Here is a 17,143-nt window from a genome sequence, read left to right as displayed (position 1 = left end):
TGTCCATGCCATCGTCTCGGGATCGTACCCGCGGCGAGCGGAGGCCGCCATGGCGTCCGCGGAGAACGCTGGAGACCGGCTGCTTGGCTTTAGGCCTGGCTATAGGGCTCCCACGGGATGAAGACATAAATGGGCCTAAAAGGCCCAAAAATTGGCCCACCCGGTCGAGAGCAATGTCTTCGAGTTCCGGGTGATGTTAACCGTCGAGTACAAGCAAACTTTTCGCGGTTTCACAGTAACGCTTGAGGTATACTGCTCACTCTGAGCAAGTAAACTGCTACTAGACCGATAAGAAATTGGCCGACAAAGGTTCTGAAACTACAGTTTGGCTTGCAGAAAGTTGGTTCTTTTTAACCCAGTAGGCAGTGATTAAGAGTAGTGCTCGCCAGGCCCGTCTTTTGGACAGTGATCTCGTGTAGGTGCGCAAAGATAAACTCGGAAGTTCCGAGAGCCAAATAGAAAGGGCTGCATACGCGCGTAATAGACTATTTTGCATTCCCCCATGATTTTAATCAGTTATATTTTGCCGCCCGGAAGTATAAACATTAAATCTGCCTAGCTAGCAGTGGGATGACATTTTTTTTTTGTGAACGCGATCTCACAGGTTGAACTCATAGCCGAACTGGTCGCCTTTCAGCAGAAACAAAAAGCTAAAAGGCTTGAGTATTTCACGGTGTGTGTTTTGAAGACTATAAGCATCCTAAACTAATATGTTCTTCCCGAATGCATTTATAATAGTGTATAGGCATGTTTTGGGATGACGAACCATCAATGGCCAATTAAGACCGGTTGAATTTTACTCTTACTGGTGGGCAGAAGATAACGCGCGAACCACGTGATAAGTTACAGGGAAAAACACTTGTCATGACAACCAGGCTGAAGAAGCGAGGAGGGATAGATGTGGTTATGAGATGAGATAATGAGGTACAAGGGTGTCGAGCAACGTGTCCGCGGGTGTGGCACGTATCAGCAGTCGCGCAGCTCATTGCCACATGCTGCAATATACCCTTGGAAACCGACATACATGCTACGCTCCAGGCTACCCGCAGACTACGCAGGTCCCTTTCAAGAAAGGTTATTCCTTGTCGTCACCGACCACTCTCTCTAAATGGGTATAAGTGCGCATCGTCTCATCCATATCGACTGCTTCTGTCATGAGGGGGCTGAGAAGACTCTTCACAACTCACAATAGAGGAAAGGTCTCATACAGCGGAGCCTTCATCGTATCTGAAGAATACAAGCTTTTCCTGGGTCGCAACAATATTAGTTCTGCTCGAGTTGCAGTCTAGGTCCCTGATTCATATGGTCAAGTGGAACGACTTGTTCAAAAAAAATATCACAGGGTGGTTACGAGTGTTTAATGCGAATGTTAGTACTTTAGCTGTGGTGGGACAGCAAAGGAAGAAACCACGCCCCAGGCCCGGAAACGGTTCTACCCATCTTTGTCCGGTGGTGGGGTTCGAACCAATCCCATGTTGAAAGAAACGCTGATGTGAACCTCTCACGCTTCCTATTTCAGCAACGCATCCTGCCAGACGCTTCAACAAGAAGTCCCTCCCTCCAAGCCGCTGTTAAGGAAGGTAACTGAAATTGGCAATCAATCTTTTGCACCCAAGGCGCTTCGAAGCGCTGTTGAACAGGCAACTTGCAACCCTGAAGCATCAAGGAAAACAGCGCACATTCCAGGCTGGAGAAAAGGTCTTCGAAAAAAATTTTGGCTCCGACAGACAACGTTGGTTCCCTGAAGTGGTCACTGCCCGCAATGCCCCTTTGTCATGCGAAGTCGAGCCAGCTAACTACCAACGTTAGAAAAGGTATTTGATCAGTTCAGGAAGCGCACTTCAAACCCAGATAGCCTACCCGCTTCACTCCGGCATGTCTACGGCCAACCGACTCCCGGTTTAGGTGAAGACAATGCTAGGATCAAAGCGGCGGTGCGGTGTCAACAATTGACGTATCGCCGTAGCGAAAAGAAGGCTCAAGAACTGCCACGCAAGAATCAGGTGTAGCTTTAACAACGGGCACTGGTGTACAGGCGCGGCCATAAGTAAACGGAGCACGCTATTGCATTCGAAGTGCAATCACGCCTTCTCCGTTGGAAGAAAGCCCACCAATCTCTGCTACCAGCATGCGCGCACCACTGCTGGAAATTTCAATTAGCTGACGCGTGAAAAATATTCGAAGACTTTTGAGTGCTCCGTTTACTTTTGTCCGCGCCTCCACTTCCAGCATCCGTCAGGGAGCCCGGTTATTTGGTCTCGAGGATAGAGGCGGTTCGCAGAATACCACGGAGCTGCTACCATCCTTAAAAAAAGTGTGCGTGTGCGCGCGTGCGTGTGTGTGTGTGTGTGCGTGCGTGCGTGCGTGTATGCGTGTGTGTGTGTGTGTGTGTGTGTGTGTGTGTGTGTGTGTGTGTGTGTGTGTGTGTGTGTGTGTGTGTGTGTGTGTGTGTGTGTGTGTGTGTGCGTGCGTGTGTGCGTGCGTGCGTGTGTGTGTGTGTGTGGGGGCGCGCGCGCGCGTGTGTGTGTGCGTGTGCGCGCGCGCGCGTGTGTGTGTGTGTGTGCGTGTGTGTGCGTGTGTGTGTGCGCGCGCGCGTGCGTGTGAGAGAGAGAGAGAGAGAGAGAGGGGGAGAGGTGTCGTGTACTCGCGCGTTAAGATGTTCATGCTCCCACGCCCGGAGCATCGCGCGCGCATACGTTTCCCATGAATTGTGGGTCTGTATGTTTATATGAACAGTGGTGGGCGTGCGCGGCAGCAAGTGACTCGGGCATCCGGCTCAACACCTCACTCTGCTTTCAAAATTTCTGCAGGAGTTCCCGCTCAGCTCTCGCCCGGAGCTGACGCGTTTCGTCTGGCTGCCAGTATCTGTAGCTGCCATTTTACATCTAATAAACCGGGTGTAAAACAGGCTTGAAAAGGCTATAGTTGCCCTCTGAGAATGGAGTGCAGCAAAATTATCGTTGCTGAATGGAATTTTTTTAAGTAGCCTCAAGCGTTTAGAAAGTAGCCTATGAACACCCGGTCAAGCTAGTAAGTACCCTGGGCCTTGTCACGTCCCTAAATCGTTGAATGACTATGACTATGATAAGAATTGGCGTACGTAACGTTTAAGCGATTATTGCGTACAACCACTGTATGATTGATTGATTGATTGATTGATTGATTGATTGATTGATTGATTGGTTGATTGATTGATTGATTGAGCGAACGAGTTCGTGAGTGAGCGAGTGGGTGAGTGAGTGCGTGAGCGAGCGAGTGAGTGAGTGACTAAGTGAGTGAGTGAGTGAGTGAGTGAGTGAGTGAGTGAGTGAGTGAGTGAGTGAGTGAGTGAGTGAGTGAGTGAGTGAGCGAGTGAGTGAGTGAGTGAGTGAGTGAGTGAGTGAGCGAGCGAGCGAGCGAGCGAGCGACCGAGTGAGTGAGTGAGTGAGTGAGTGAGTGAGTGAGTGAGTGAGTGAGTGAGTGAGTGAGTGAGTGAGTGAGTGAGTGAGTGAGTGAGTGAGTGAGTGAGTGAGTGAGTGAGTGAGTGAGTGAGTGAGTGAGTGAGTGAGTGAGTGAGTGAGTGAGTGAGTGAGTGAGTGAGTGAGTGAGTGAGTGAGTGAGTGAGTGAGTGAGTGAGTGAGTGAGTGGTTTTCTGAACCATAGCAAAACAGGAAGGAACTGTGGAATAATCTTGGTTAAGTCCTCAGTAAACGGTGTTAGTTAGAACGTTAAGAACTATATCATTACCCCGAGTAGCGGTGGCTCGATCTAAAGGTTCCAGTCTTGCTCGCGGTCCTGGAAAAAGAATAATCAGTGTCTTTAGTGCGGCAGCTGGTTTTAGCAGTCTTCAGTGCACGCCTGCAGCTGCGCCTGCTTCGCGGATATCTGGCTGGTCCGATATACCTGTATGCTAGCAGGTCGTCCCTATCCTAAAGCGCTCTAATGTTAGCTCCGAGGAGCAGAGAGTACGAGCACTAAAGTGGGATAATTATCTACGAATGCTGTTTACCATCACTCTTCTTGCGATTAAAGGTGCAAAAATTAGAACTCAGTTATAAGAGACCATGCTTTTTAAAAAAGTAATGAACGAATTTATTAAATGGGGGAGATCTGGAACCTCTTGTAGGGGTGTGTTTTATTCTTGCACGATCTTCTTTCAACGTAGCATTTCTAGGTGCATAAGATGTGTTGCGCTTATGTATTAGCGTACCAGCACCGTGCCCCAACCCAGGAAGCGCACTAGCCGTCCTCATCCTCGTTATTGTCTGGTCACCGCAACTTCTTGGTTCCAACGAGTTGCACTGAAGACTCCTCACTCATCGTTGCACTCGTAATCCTTGCATCTAAACACTTCCTCGCCTTTGTCTTGTGCTATGCCTAGCGGAGCGCGGAGGTTTCCCTGCGCATTTACAGCAAATGGTGGATTTCTCTCTAAGATCCGCCGAGCTGGCCTGCTTTTTCCTGCTGCATTACTGCATCGCACCACTGCCCAGTAATATCTCTAAGCTCACTCGTTGGCGTCGAAATTCGCAGGGCAGACATATAGATGCAAGACACCAAGAATGAAGGCTGAGCAAGCGAACGTCGAGGTGCTCTCGACGCTACAGCTGTCACCTGGAGCACATGCTGAGAGATTCCAAGTGAACGCTCGCCACTCTATCCTCTCTGCTTTCAAAAAAGGGCCAGTGTTTCATTCATAAGTGGTCCTTATATACAGCGCCGTCCACCGGTTGCGCGTACCACGCCTTCATGAGCGAAGTAACGGTAAATACGGGAACGCGTGAACTCGGGGCAAACTGTTTAATGTCCTTCAGCTCCTTCCTCCAGTGCTGAATCAAGCGGGGGACTCCGAAACACAATCTGATGTGCCTATCTTCGTGTATATCTCAGCCGCATAAGTCCCCAGAAACTATAAACAGCGCACAAATTTTAGCGCAGTGTGGTCGGTGCGCTTTTTTCCGTAAACCTTTCTGCTCCGAGGCCGCTTTGTGAAATCTGCTTCTGCGTAAGGACAGCGGAAGGTGAAACCTGGTCATCCCTCGACCGCCGCGAAACGACGTTCTCACCGCGCAGTTAGAGCCACGCTGCCGAGCAGCTCGCACAGCCGCAGCTTCTCTTGTCGCATTACCTTAGTCTTCCAGTGACGACAGGGAAGGGCGCTCGCTCGGTGCTTCACAGCGCGTGCCTGGCTCCTCATATTCACCGGCGGCGCGCTACGGTGGGCATGAAGGTTAGCAGCAGCCAGTGTAATACGAAATGCAGCAGCAGCAGCAGTAGCACCACCGCTTTCTTAGCCTTCTGCGCACGCACAATGCAACCTGTGTTTCCCTTCGTGCCGAGAACAAATTCTTGCGCGCCGAATAGGAGAATGCAATGTCTCGGTACGGGGCAGTACACAAAGAACGCGTTTGTCTGCTTATTCCGCTTTCGTTTAAAATACGACCTTGAAAGATCTTTCCGTCACGTTTCTTTCGCACGGAATTTTCGCCTATAGGCTGTCTTCGAGCTGCGTCATCCCTTTGAGGCCATGTTTTGGCGATGAATGAAAGAAAAACGCGCGGGCTAACGTAAAGGTTCATAAGGGTGACACTTGCTACTAACGTACCAGGAGTCGCACCATAATGCTGTTTGCACTTGAGTAAAAAGGGGCTTCGCCGGCATACTTGCTGACCAATCAGCGTAGTCACACATACATACCCTTCTTGGACCTGATTCCGGACGCCAGTTCTTGAAATGAGACATGTTTGTAATCGACTGTAAGTATGGGAGTTCGTAATCCATTGCAACCTGTAGTTTTTTGGGTTTTTTTTTCTGTGACACTGTTATGTAAAAATATATGTATGTATTGTGGCACTACGTTGTAAAAAACAGCTCGCACATCTGCATTCGTGAGTATGCCGTGTGTTCAGCAATTATCATACGACTTGTAAAAATCTTTTACGGGGTCAGGAAAGGGGGGGGGGGGGGGGGGGCATTTTTGTGTTGCTTCAATTATGAATTTTAGAACCAACCATTACGTTAAATATACTGCCTTTCTTTTTTTTCTTCCAGTTGGAACTACTGCAACGTTCCTTATGCCAACTTGTAGAACTGTCACGATGTCTCGAAGAGGGAGAGTGAGTGAATATACGGTTCAGTTAATCACCGGCTTAAGAACAGGAAAGGAAACTATTTGAGGCCCATCCATACCTTAAATCTTCTGTATTTCGTGGATCTGCACGTGGGGCGTAAAATAGATGTTGTGCCTCCCGGTGTTTGCTTTTTTTGCTCAGCGGAGTTCAGCATACGGAGGTGTTCCTTACTATAGCGAAAACCAACACGTGCTACAAAAACTCTAAGAACACGAAACACATGACAGTGGGACACTAACTAAACAGACAAGCGCAACATCTTGAACTATATGTACCGATAAATATCTACAGCCCCTTGTCTATGTGAATTCCTACACATCATTGAACTCGCAAAGTTGAGGAGAGCATCTCAAGCGCTTAGAACGCTGCACTCAGTGACTGGCGAGCTTAGGAAAATTATATAGCTGCTGCGCTTGCTAAATGGTGAGGGATGCTGTCAAAAGCGCTACATACTGCACGGGCGTAGAGGCAATAAAACTATTAATGACGCATTGTTGCACCGTTAGAATCATTTTTCTTGCGGTTGCATCCACATCTTATATCTAGGCATGCCAGGTCAAGTTACTAACCTGCCATGGGTATAAGACCTTATGTACACCTCTTGCTCGTTATCTTCGAAGTCGAGGACGCGCATATATGCGGCAGACACTGCCGAAGACGCCAAGTCTTACAGAAATGCAGCTGCGTCAAACTACCGCGCGTGGTCTCTGACGTTCCTGCGGCTTCCAGTGTATTCCTTATCAACGTTTCGTCTGCCGTCCATCATTTCCAACTTTTGAAGGCGCTATTCCATGCCGTAGAAGAGGAGGAACGCCAGCATCTCCTGGAAAATATTGCAACGTGACGTCCCATGGCGGCCACGCACGCGGCGGTGCCGACGAGCGGTTCGTCGCAGTGTTCAGGGCAGCGCGCGTTTTCGATCCGCAGTTAAGCTCTGCAGAGGCCAGGCTGCAGGAACCGCAGCTAAAGCATTGCGCTGCGCGCCCTTCTTTCCTGGAGCGAGAGCATCGACGCAGGGGTCAGGGCGAAACGACTGAAACGCGCGCGAGCGCGCTCACGTTGCTTTTTTTTTTTTTGCGTGTGTGGTCACGTGTTTGCTTTTTTTTTTCACCCGCCGCGTTTCCTGAAGCACGCTATTCCACTTTCGCCCGCTCGAATCGTCTTCTTGCTCGTGTGCGGCAGGCAGGCGGCAAGCATGCTCGCGAGCCGCCACACACAGACTTTTAGGAAGCGAGCTCCCTCGTTAATAAATGGCCGGAGCAACGGCACCGAAATAACACGCCGCGGACAATACGGAGTAAAACTAGGAAAAGCCGCAGTTGTTAAAGTCGCAAGCGAAGCGCGCACCGTGTCCAGTAACCGCGCACCCACCGGGGCCCCCTTCGTCCCTTTTCCCCTCTCCCCTACACGGAGCAGACTCGGTGTCGGGTTTCTGCGGCTGGCCACCGCTCAACAATCGGCGGAGACATGCGCGTGGCTCTGCACAGGACACACGCGAGGAAAAATGCAAGGCGGCCTGAAGGAGAAAATATAGTATACGAAAATTAATTGCTCGCTACGCTGTCGTGAGCCACCTATGCTTACCGGCCTGGTCTTGCTGTTGTGCTTGCAGTGTTTCTTCTGGTTTGATGTGGGCACTCTGTTTGATACTAAGAATACTTCCCCGTTCCCTCATGGGTTGTCGAGACCGAAGGCAGCCAGGACAGTTTCGCAAGAGGTAAACCAAATGAGACCACGATGTATGGACTCTGGCTAAAGCTCATGCAATCCCTACCACGTAACCAACAGCGAGGGAGAGTTAAATATACGGGTAAAATTTACGTGACTAAACATGCGATATATTTACATATTTCAACGCTAAAGTGTTAAGGCTCCCGTTCTGGAGAAAATCCGGCGTCATCGGCGTTGTGAGCGAAAAATCCCAGAAGAAGCAACCAGGTCACATCACTTTGTGGCGTCATCGCAATCTGCCCACCGAACTGTGAGCAAACTGCCCACTGTGGCAGGTGGCAGTTAAATAAATCATTAGTCGCGAGAGGTTGCTCGAGAGGAGCAACTTGGGTCGCATAAGCCACACCAGTGGCAGCACCTGCCGTGGCAGGGCAGTGGCGCATCGCTTAACCGCTGCATCACTGCGCCAGTAGTGGTATGAGGACTCCCAGTAGTTTATAAATTTTAAGTCGAGAATTACCAATTCCGCATATATGGGCTTTAACCCGTTCACGTTATCGCCTCATAACTAGAGATGTGAAGGTCGGATAAAAAATCAAAAATTTTGGGAGAAAAAAAAAACGATTTTTTTTCGTTTTTTTTTTTTTTTCAACGGCGAAGTACGCGACAAGAAGTCCAAAATTTCCGGATGAGATTTCAAAGTTTTTAGGAGTTCTTACTTACAGTCTTGCTTCATTGTTTTTAAGAACAACTACAGCGTACATAGATTAACGATTCGAGAGAAATCGTCATCGCCTCTGTCAGATAGCGTTTTTTATAAAAAAAAACTTTCGACCTTAGGGGTTGCGGGTTGAAGGCGCCGTTACATGGATGTGCCAGGCTCAATGTAGCAACAAATATCTAATATTTGAACTCGTGGCTGCAGTAGCACATGACAAAGGTTTCCGCTCATGTGCGTGGTTTCTCCGGATACAAGCCTTCTTAGCCAGCGAAGTCCCTATTTTATAAGCTTCTTACGGGAAGGCCATGGGAACAGGGAACACGTAGTGCCGCATCCAGCAACAGTCAATCCGAGCCCGACACGGAGTGTCTTCTTACTGGTCGGCTTTCATGTTCATTCTCTCGATGCAATAGAACAAGAAGCTCGCTCCACATATATGACATTTATGTCTGCATATTCGTCTGAATACAGAGCATTAGTATTGATGTTTCTGCTATTCACCAATTAAAAAATCTGTTATTGTCGTTTTTTCCATTTTTTCAATATTTCCAGTGTTTCTTGACAAAAACTCTAAAAAGGAACGGATTTTTTTTTTAAAGCCATTCAAAATTTCCGGAAATTTTGCATCTCTAGTGTACCCTTACGGCGGAGCTGAAGTGTCTCGTCCAATTTTCCCTAAGCTAGCAATGCGTTTAAGTGGCACAATGCGTTTAAGTAAGAGTTCTTTTTTGCATATATTATGTATTCGCCCCTCCTGCTTGGGCCTACTGTAGGCCTGCAGTATGTTCTAAATAAAATAAATAAAGTGTTCCCGTTTAATGAAGGATGAAACTTACGTCAGTTACGCGACACATTGTAAAAAGAAGGCCTGCGGGGAATGAAGGAAGATTATCGCGCAGCTGTGTCTGAAACCGTTCTGTTTATCGTGACTTAGGCGAGACGGCCGCAATGTATTACCGTGTGGAAATGCTCACTATCTTAGACGTAAAGTGAGTTGTTCCTTTCTAACGCACTAGTCCACGCGGAGCACCCTACAAAAGTAGCTGGTGAAAAGAGACAGCAGATCAGACACTGTTAACAAAGAGTGAAGCTTTGTGCAGTCTGCGACGTTAATTTTTTTTTTTCTTTACGGTGACATTAGATTCGTTGCCAACTTGTTAGTATCGTAAACCACAGTTCTTGACACACGTTCTCTGCCCTCCTGCTCACGACATCGACGACATGCGTGGTGAATGTGTTGTTCACTCGCTGCGACTTCGCTAAGCAGGTGACTTCGCATCTTCTTTATAAAGGCGCTTGGAAGGCAAAACATCCGAGGAAATACTAAACATTCTGCGTCGTTGGACGGGCCCGACTGTTACATGTTCACAAGCGTGGCCGTCGCTTAATGTGGAAGTTTGCATTCAGTTGCTGCTTAATTTTTCTCCTCCCGGGCTTGGTGCAGGATTGCTACGCCATTAAAGGCCTGTTATTGTGCCCTGAGACAGCAGCCTTGCTCCTTTGTGTACGTGTTCTTAGTTTGTTACTTTATTCATTTTCCTGCTACTTCTGTCGGCATTTAAGTCGTACCCGCCTGAAGCAGCAAGTCTTGGAGGTAGTCAGGCTGCCTTACTTTTTTGTTCTCCGTTAAAGTTTGTCCCTTATTTGTAAATAGAGCAAATATGTGTATAACAATGGGGGCTTATCTTTATTGCTTGCGGGGATACTAGCATCTGTTCAGGGATTCAGAAATCAGTGCCCCGGTGCACATAAATGCATTTATGCATACGAGCAGGGCTCAGGCAGTGTTTCTGCGCCACTACAGAGTCGGCGCACTTGGCCGTAATGAGGTAGATGAACTATTCAGACCAGCCTCGTCTCCAGGGCCTGCATGGAATCGTCTGACAGCCTTCATTACGCAAATGGAGGGGAGATCAAGCTGTATTTCAGCTTGCGTACGGCGCTGGTTCGGGGCAGGTGCGACGTTCTTAAGCCTAGTCTTTCGGACTCTGCGCTTACTTTCAACGAAGACCTGAAATATTGCTCATGACAGCCACTTTAGCCACAGGGACATCCACCCCTTCACCCTGTTCCTCGGCGTATATTTAGGTTTATTGCCTCGTCCGGATTTTTTTTTGTTTTGCTGTTCCTTTCCGAAATGTGTGGGTGATCAAAAAATGAGCTCAGAACACGCTAAAAACCCTCTTTTTTTTCGTTCTTTTACATTCAAAACTTACTTGAACAGCGATTCAGTTCACGTAGGTGCCCGGCAGTGTCGAAAATGGTGAAAGTCGAACTGCTAGCGACTGAACTTCAATGAGAAACGTCAACGTTGAAAAGCTTGTTCGATGCAAATGAACAAAAGGCATCTAATTTCTACACCATACAAATTCACAAGGAGCAAGATTTCCGCCATCCTCTGCCGTCTCAGCCCTTTCTCAGGCAACCAATGTAACATTTCTGGCTTCCTGCAGCTGAAAAGAGACCGCGGAAGAAAGGAGACAGTGCTTGTGTTCACGTGTAAGCCCCAAATGCGCGCGCGCGTTCTCGCTCACTTATCGCAATTTGCCTTCTTTACTCGTGGCACTCGTGTCCTTCCTCTACCTGGGTGGAGGTGGTTTCTTTATTGTCGTCGCTGGGCGTCCGAAATGGGTCGGATGAATATCTGGCACATTGTTTGACGCACATTGGGCAACTTACTCGGTGTCGCGCTGGGTCGTTTTGCTTCTGGCGGTTCTTGTTTCACTTCAAGATTTTCTTTTTCTTTTTTCCGTCCCAGCTGACGGGAAGGTGGCCTTTGCAGAGAGGAGGTTTCCCCTCCGCTCTTGGCGCAATAGCCGGCTTCTGTTTCGAGGCTGGCAGCGTTGTTATTAGGGAAGAAAGTGGAACTGGTCCGGATGTAACGTCGTCGTTGGTGACCCGCTTGTCCGCAGAAAGAACAGCCTACGGCTGCTAACAGGAGCTGGAGAGGAGGAGAAAACAGCAAAGACAATGAAGACAAGAATAGAGGCAGAGGTTGCCGCAAGCGGCGAAAGTGAACGCAGAGACAGTGCGACCGGTGCCAAGGCTGAATCGCTTTGCCGATGGCGCTGTTGCAAGACAGGAATAGGTAAACTGAGGAGGCGCACTGATTTGTGACCGTCTCGAATGTTCTGCCCTGCATTTATTCATCTCTCGCACGTTTGAGGGTGAAAAGAAATTTATGTTATACTAAGGAACGTTTCCCGCATACATGCAGGGTTCCGAGCGCGACTCTGGGTATTGCCTGCATCCTTGGCCCTCCGGCAGCGCGGTTGCTGATGTGCCACGTCGCCGCTGGTGGCTCGATCACAACTGCTGCAGCTGCTACTGCGCAAGCGCACAGGGTGCCGCTCCGTACACTGGTGATGACTACGTAGTTAGAGCGAGGCACGTAGTATGTGCACGGGGTGGTCATGTGATCACGGAAGCTCGTGACCGACTGCGCTCGACGCCGTTTAGGCTGGGAACTATCCAGTTCACAGCTTACGCTGTAAGGTAACCTAACTGCACCAACTAAACATGCCACAGTAGTAGCAGTGGCGGTATGAAGCGAGGTGTAGTTACTGCCAGATAAAACACAAACAGGGGTCGTAGGCTGGCGCCCGGTAGCGACACTAGTACCCAGTTGCGCGTTTTTTTCAAGCTGCCAGATAAGCACATACTCGGGATTAGGCGAAGATAGGTTCTCAGGTCTAGAAACGGAGCAAATGCGCAGGATAAGCAAAACGCCTCAGGAACATGACGACTTAGAAATGGCCGCCCGATTGCAGTGCTCTCAGTCGCAAACATCGTTACCATCATCAGCCAAACTACCTCCAAGAGAGGCCGCCTCTTCCATATACCTCCAATTAACCCTTCCCTGTGCCAGCTGCGGCCACCTTTTCGCCGCAGACGTCCGAATCTCTGTCGCCCACCTAATTCTCTGCCGACCACTGCTACACTTGCCAACTTTCCCCTAAGCATTTAGTCAAAGTACGTATTTTTGTGGAGATTATATGCCACATTATACGTGCCGATTCTTTTTAAGCTTAGAGCTTTATACGAAGAAATGACGCTGGTGGTCACGGGGATGCTGCCTTCAACAAGAGTGTGCTGGGCTCGGGTTTGGTTTGGTTTGGTTTATGAGGTTTAACACCCCAAAGCGACTGAGGCTATGAGAGACGCCGTAGTGGAGGGCTCCGGAAATTTTGACCACCTGGGGTTCTTTAACGTGCACTGACATCGCACAGTACACGGGCCTCGAATTTCTCCTCCAAAGAAATTCAACCGCCGCGGCCGGGATCGAACCCGCGTCTTTCGGGACAGCAGCCGAGCACCATAGCCACTGAGCCACCGCGGCGGCTGCTGGGCTCGGTAGACACAAGATGACGAAATAGCGGACATGGTTATGATCGAATCTGTTTATATTTTACTGCGAAGCCACTTCTAATGTACACCCCCCCCCCCCCCCGTCTCCCCCCAGCCCCGTGAGTCTGATGTCAGTTGAAATGATGCCTCCATTCTCCAGTAGGACCAACCAGCCACGTCCCCACCACACCCCGTAGCTCGTGGCTGTCCACCCGCCCACCGCCACTCTCGACCCACCTCCACCTACTGTCACACTCTAGAAAAATGATGTCGCATGAGTGAAGCTGAGAATACAAGCATCAAAGCAGCCATCAACGGTAATCCTATCGCCCTCGCAGAACTGCCGCATCAGGTGTCTGATCGCCTCGTAATTTGTTTAATGCGATAGTAAGGAGAGGCCATGAAGGCGAAAGCTGTCCGGCGGCGTCCGGCGTCTGTGTGAGGCTTGCACTTGCTTGGAAGTGTTTGTGGGAATTTGCCTAGTCATTGGATCTATATTTGCCTCTCTCCACCAGCAACACGTCAACCGTTCCCCTCGCCCCTCACCATATGTAGGGGAGAGGGAGACGCCTGACGAAGAATGATTCAGCAAAAACAAAAATGACTAAGAAGAAAATGACTCAGACAACAGCAGGCCTACGGGAAAAATGTACAACCTCCCGAAGAACTACGTTTGGAAAAATGAGGTTTGCGGGACGTATTCCTTCTCGCATAGCTCAGGAAGAGTAACCCGGGTCTCACAAGACCCACTGGTGGGTGTTTGAAACAGACGCCTGCCACTCCACTGGTGCATCGCTTAAATGCTGCGCCACTGCTCCGGTAGTGGTATGAGGACTCGCCGCGATCTAATACTGAGACACATATTGTGTAGTTACGTGGTCATAACTGGAATGGAATGAGAATTGGATTATATGGAAATAAGTGGAATAGAATAAGAATTGGAATGGACTTGTGAGGAAAAGAAGAATGGTGTTGCATTTCATCCGCATCAATCTAATTGATCGCCCCTAAATTTTTAATTATTCACTTTATTAATCATTTTCCAATCGCATTATTTTTAACTCTATTGATTCGTGACTAATCCAGTTTACAAAGCTTGCCAGAGTGCAATCCCCCCCCCCCCCCCCCCCCCCCCAATTAGGAACCGACGCTCAGCGTGCTCCAAAACGGGGCGCAGACTGGAAAAAAGCAGAGAATTTATTGTTGAATACCACAAAACCTACTGCACAAAGCCGCCGCGGTGGCTCAGTGGCTATGGTGCTCGGCTGCTGTCCCGAAAGACGCGGGTTCGATCCCGGCCGCGGCGATTGAATTTCTTTATTTCTTTGGAGGAGAAATTCGAGGCCCGTGTACTGTGCGATGTCAGTGCACGTTAAAGAACCCCAGGTGGTCGAAATTTCCGGAGCCCTCCACTACGGCGTCTCTCATAGCCTTAGTCGCTTTGGGACGTTAAACCCCATAAACCAACCAACCAAAACCTACTGCACGTTGGCAAGTTTTGTAAATTTGATTAGCTTCAGATCGAACGATCTAAAAGATTACGATTAGAATATACAGCAAAAAGTTGATAATTAGAAAGTTAACTAACAAATTATGGCTAATGTGTCACATAACCGTGACCGATACTTTGTTATCTTGTGTGCGCCGAACACAACATACACTCAATTAAGGCAGCATACTCGTAACCATCAGCGCCATTTTTTTTATAAAGCTTTAAAGAGTAAAATGAGTCAACTGGTATATCTGAGCCCCTCGTAACAGTCAGTGGCGTTTTGTTCGTTTAGTAATCACATTTTACTTGTTAATACGAGACGCCACGAACAGTAAATATAGAACCGCGTGCACCAGACCCTGAATGGCATTAACCAGCAAAACAATATTAGCCCCAACCATTATACTTTAAGAGCAAGTTTTTAGCAAGCCGAATAACTGCCTTAGCCCAAGCTCAAGAGGTCATTGCTTTATGGGTACACCGTTAGAGGAAAACATACATGTTGTATTTTTTCAGGACATCCTGGACAAAAGAGATAGAGGTGTATGAATGTGTTAGTGTTTACTGTATTTTCTGCGCTGTAAGTCATATTACCCCTGCTGCAGATAACACAATCGGGGCCACATGCGCCTCTCCGCGCATGCGTCGATGGTCCCTCTTTCCTTCTCTCTCGCTCTCTCTCTCTCTTTCTTTTCTCTATATATTTCCGAGCTGGAAATAAAGGGGCGTCTTTTTCTGCTCTGCGAATCGGTCTGGTTTTCATCACGTAGCTTCCGGCCTTTGGCTGGTAGAACGTAACAACCCCACAAACTGCTCTTTCCCAGAAAATTTCACAAATAAGTAGCAATATTAAAAGGTCACTTGATGGGACCAAACTGCTTCATAAATTCGCATGTACGTTACAGACCTTTTCGCTATGATGTAAGCCATAAAAGACTCTTCGACTCTTGCGGTCCGGTCTAGGTTACCAAGTTTAAACACTGCTCTATCACCAGTTTTCAAGAGTTATTAAACTAAATTTAGGGAAAAAGTCCGTGACTTGCTCGCCAAAAACAACGATAACGCCCTCTTGAAAGTGCAGAATTTTTTGCATTGTATGGGAGTCCCGTCAAATGGTGTCTCCACTTTGCAGAGTTAAAACACTAAATGATGGCACCCTTAGCGTACAAGTATTCTGAGGTACTAAATGAGCACCTGAGCTCGGTGATTCATGAAAAAAAAATCGATTGTTTTCTTGTTTTTTGTTTTCCATCCCTGTATCGATATCCGAGTCAATGAATGCAGTTGCACTCAGTACAAATGGCGGCTGTAAAATTGTAGGCAATTTTTAAGGGCCTCCGAACCTCGGATCACTGAATGTGCGCCACTGAACGCATATTCACCCTATTCACATTCGGTCTCATGCACTGAAACTGGCGGACAGTTCGCATGATGTGTTATTTTACTTAACGTTCACCAGCCGGCATCGCGTGCCGGTGTTGGGGAGAGCATCGGCCGAAAGCATCTGTTGACGCAGCTTTGGATTGTGCGCCGTGATCGGAAACTTCATCTGCCAGCCAGTATACCCCAACTACGACAACCGCATAACTGAAACAACAACGGAAGTCTCCGTTTCCCAGAGGCTAAAGGATAGCAGACACCTCTAATGGTACCCGTTGCAACCGTTGGCTCTAACTGCCTTCTGAACATTCTCTGAAAACTTCTGGTAACAAAATATCGGTCCTTTCATTTCATTTGTTTCGGTCTCAAAGGCCCGAGGGTATTCATATAATTATTCAGAGCCCTCAGCGATTGCATTACATGGCCTCTGTGTAAAATTTCTAGCCTCACTTAACCTAGCATACAATTCCACTGAAGGAACGTGTTTCTTGTTGACTGGCCTGACCTTCCGTGGCTTGTACTTGATGGAACCTACTTAACCTCAGTAAGCATAGCATCTAGGCTAACCTACGTACCTTTCCTGACCTTACCTGATTCGACTGACAATGCGCAGACCGTCAACACCCGATTCGTCAATGAACAAGTCATTCGAATGCTCTTCGAAAATAGTTTACTCGAAAACATGCATGTTCCCCGTTTTGAGGAAGCAAGCCCTACGACTGTTCACTACCGTGCGTCAGTGCGGCCACGATCAGCAAGCATGCTATATCTAGCTCGCTTTCCTTCGTGTCTTCTTGGTGCTTGCTCGTGCATAGTGCAGGGAGAGAGAAGAAACTTTTTGTTTCTTCAAAAAACTTCGAGTGCGTGCGTTGGCGACACGCTCCATGTGGGTCGCGCCCAGAGCATACATGGCCACCCATGCGTGTGGAGATGATATTCGAATATGATAAAAAAAACGCGAGCTTTGCTTTCTCTGTTTACATTTGTTTCACGTTGTATTTTTTATTTCAGACTATACTGTTGATTTTGTTCTTACTTTTTTTATCACAGCGGAAACAAAGACCCATGGGCTAGTCATCAACAAGCGCTACTTTTTCACATGCGTGCTTCTCCGTTTGTGATGTTAATGAATGTATAATGCAAATCCGCGAATTTAACGGGGCACTGAATCTGGTAACAACGGAAGTGACCGAAAACAGAGACCGTTTTTGTGTGCGTGAACCGTGCGTGACGACTTAAGTAGATTAAGGCGAACCATGTATTTAAAAGTTAAATGTCGGCACACTCACAAACGTATGGCCAGTCATAAGTACATCCCTTCGTCTTCCATGTCCGCAGACAGCAAACCACGAGAGCCAGAGCGCCCCTCCTTTACACACAAGGATAGAAAGAGACTTGAACGGCTGAGCAGGAAGCTCTTTT

Source organism: Amblyomma mixtum, chromosome 3, assembly GCF_055824585.1.
Source record: "Amblyomma mixtum isolate Tamu chromosome 3, ASM5582458v1, whole genome shotgun sequence".
NCBI lineage: Eukaryota > Metazoa > Arthropoda > Arachnida > Ixodida > Ixodidae > Amblyomma > Amblyomma mixtum.
Note: the sequence above shows the minus strand (reverse complement) of the source record.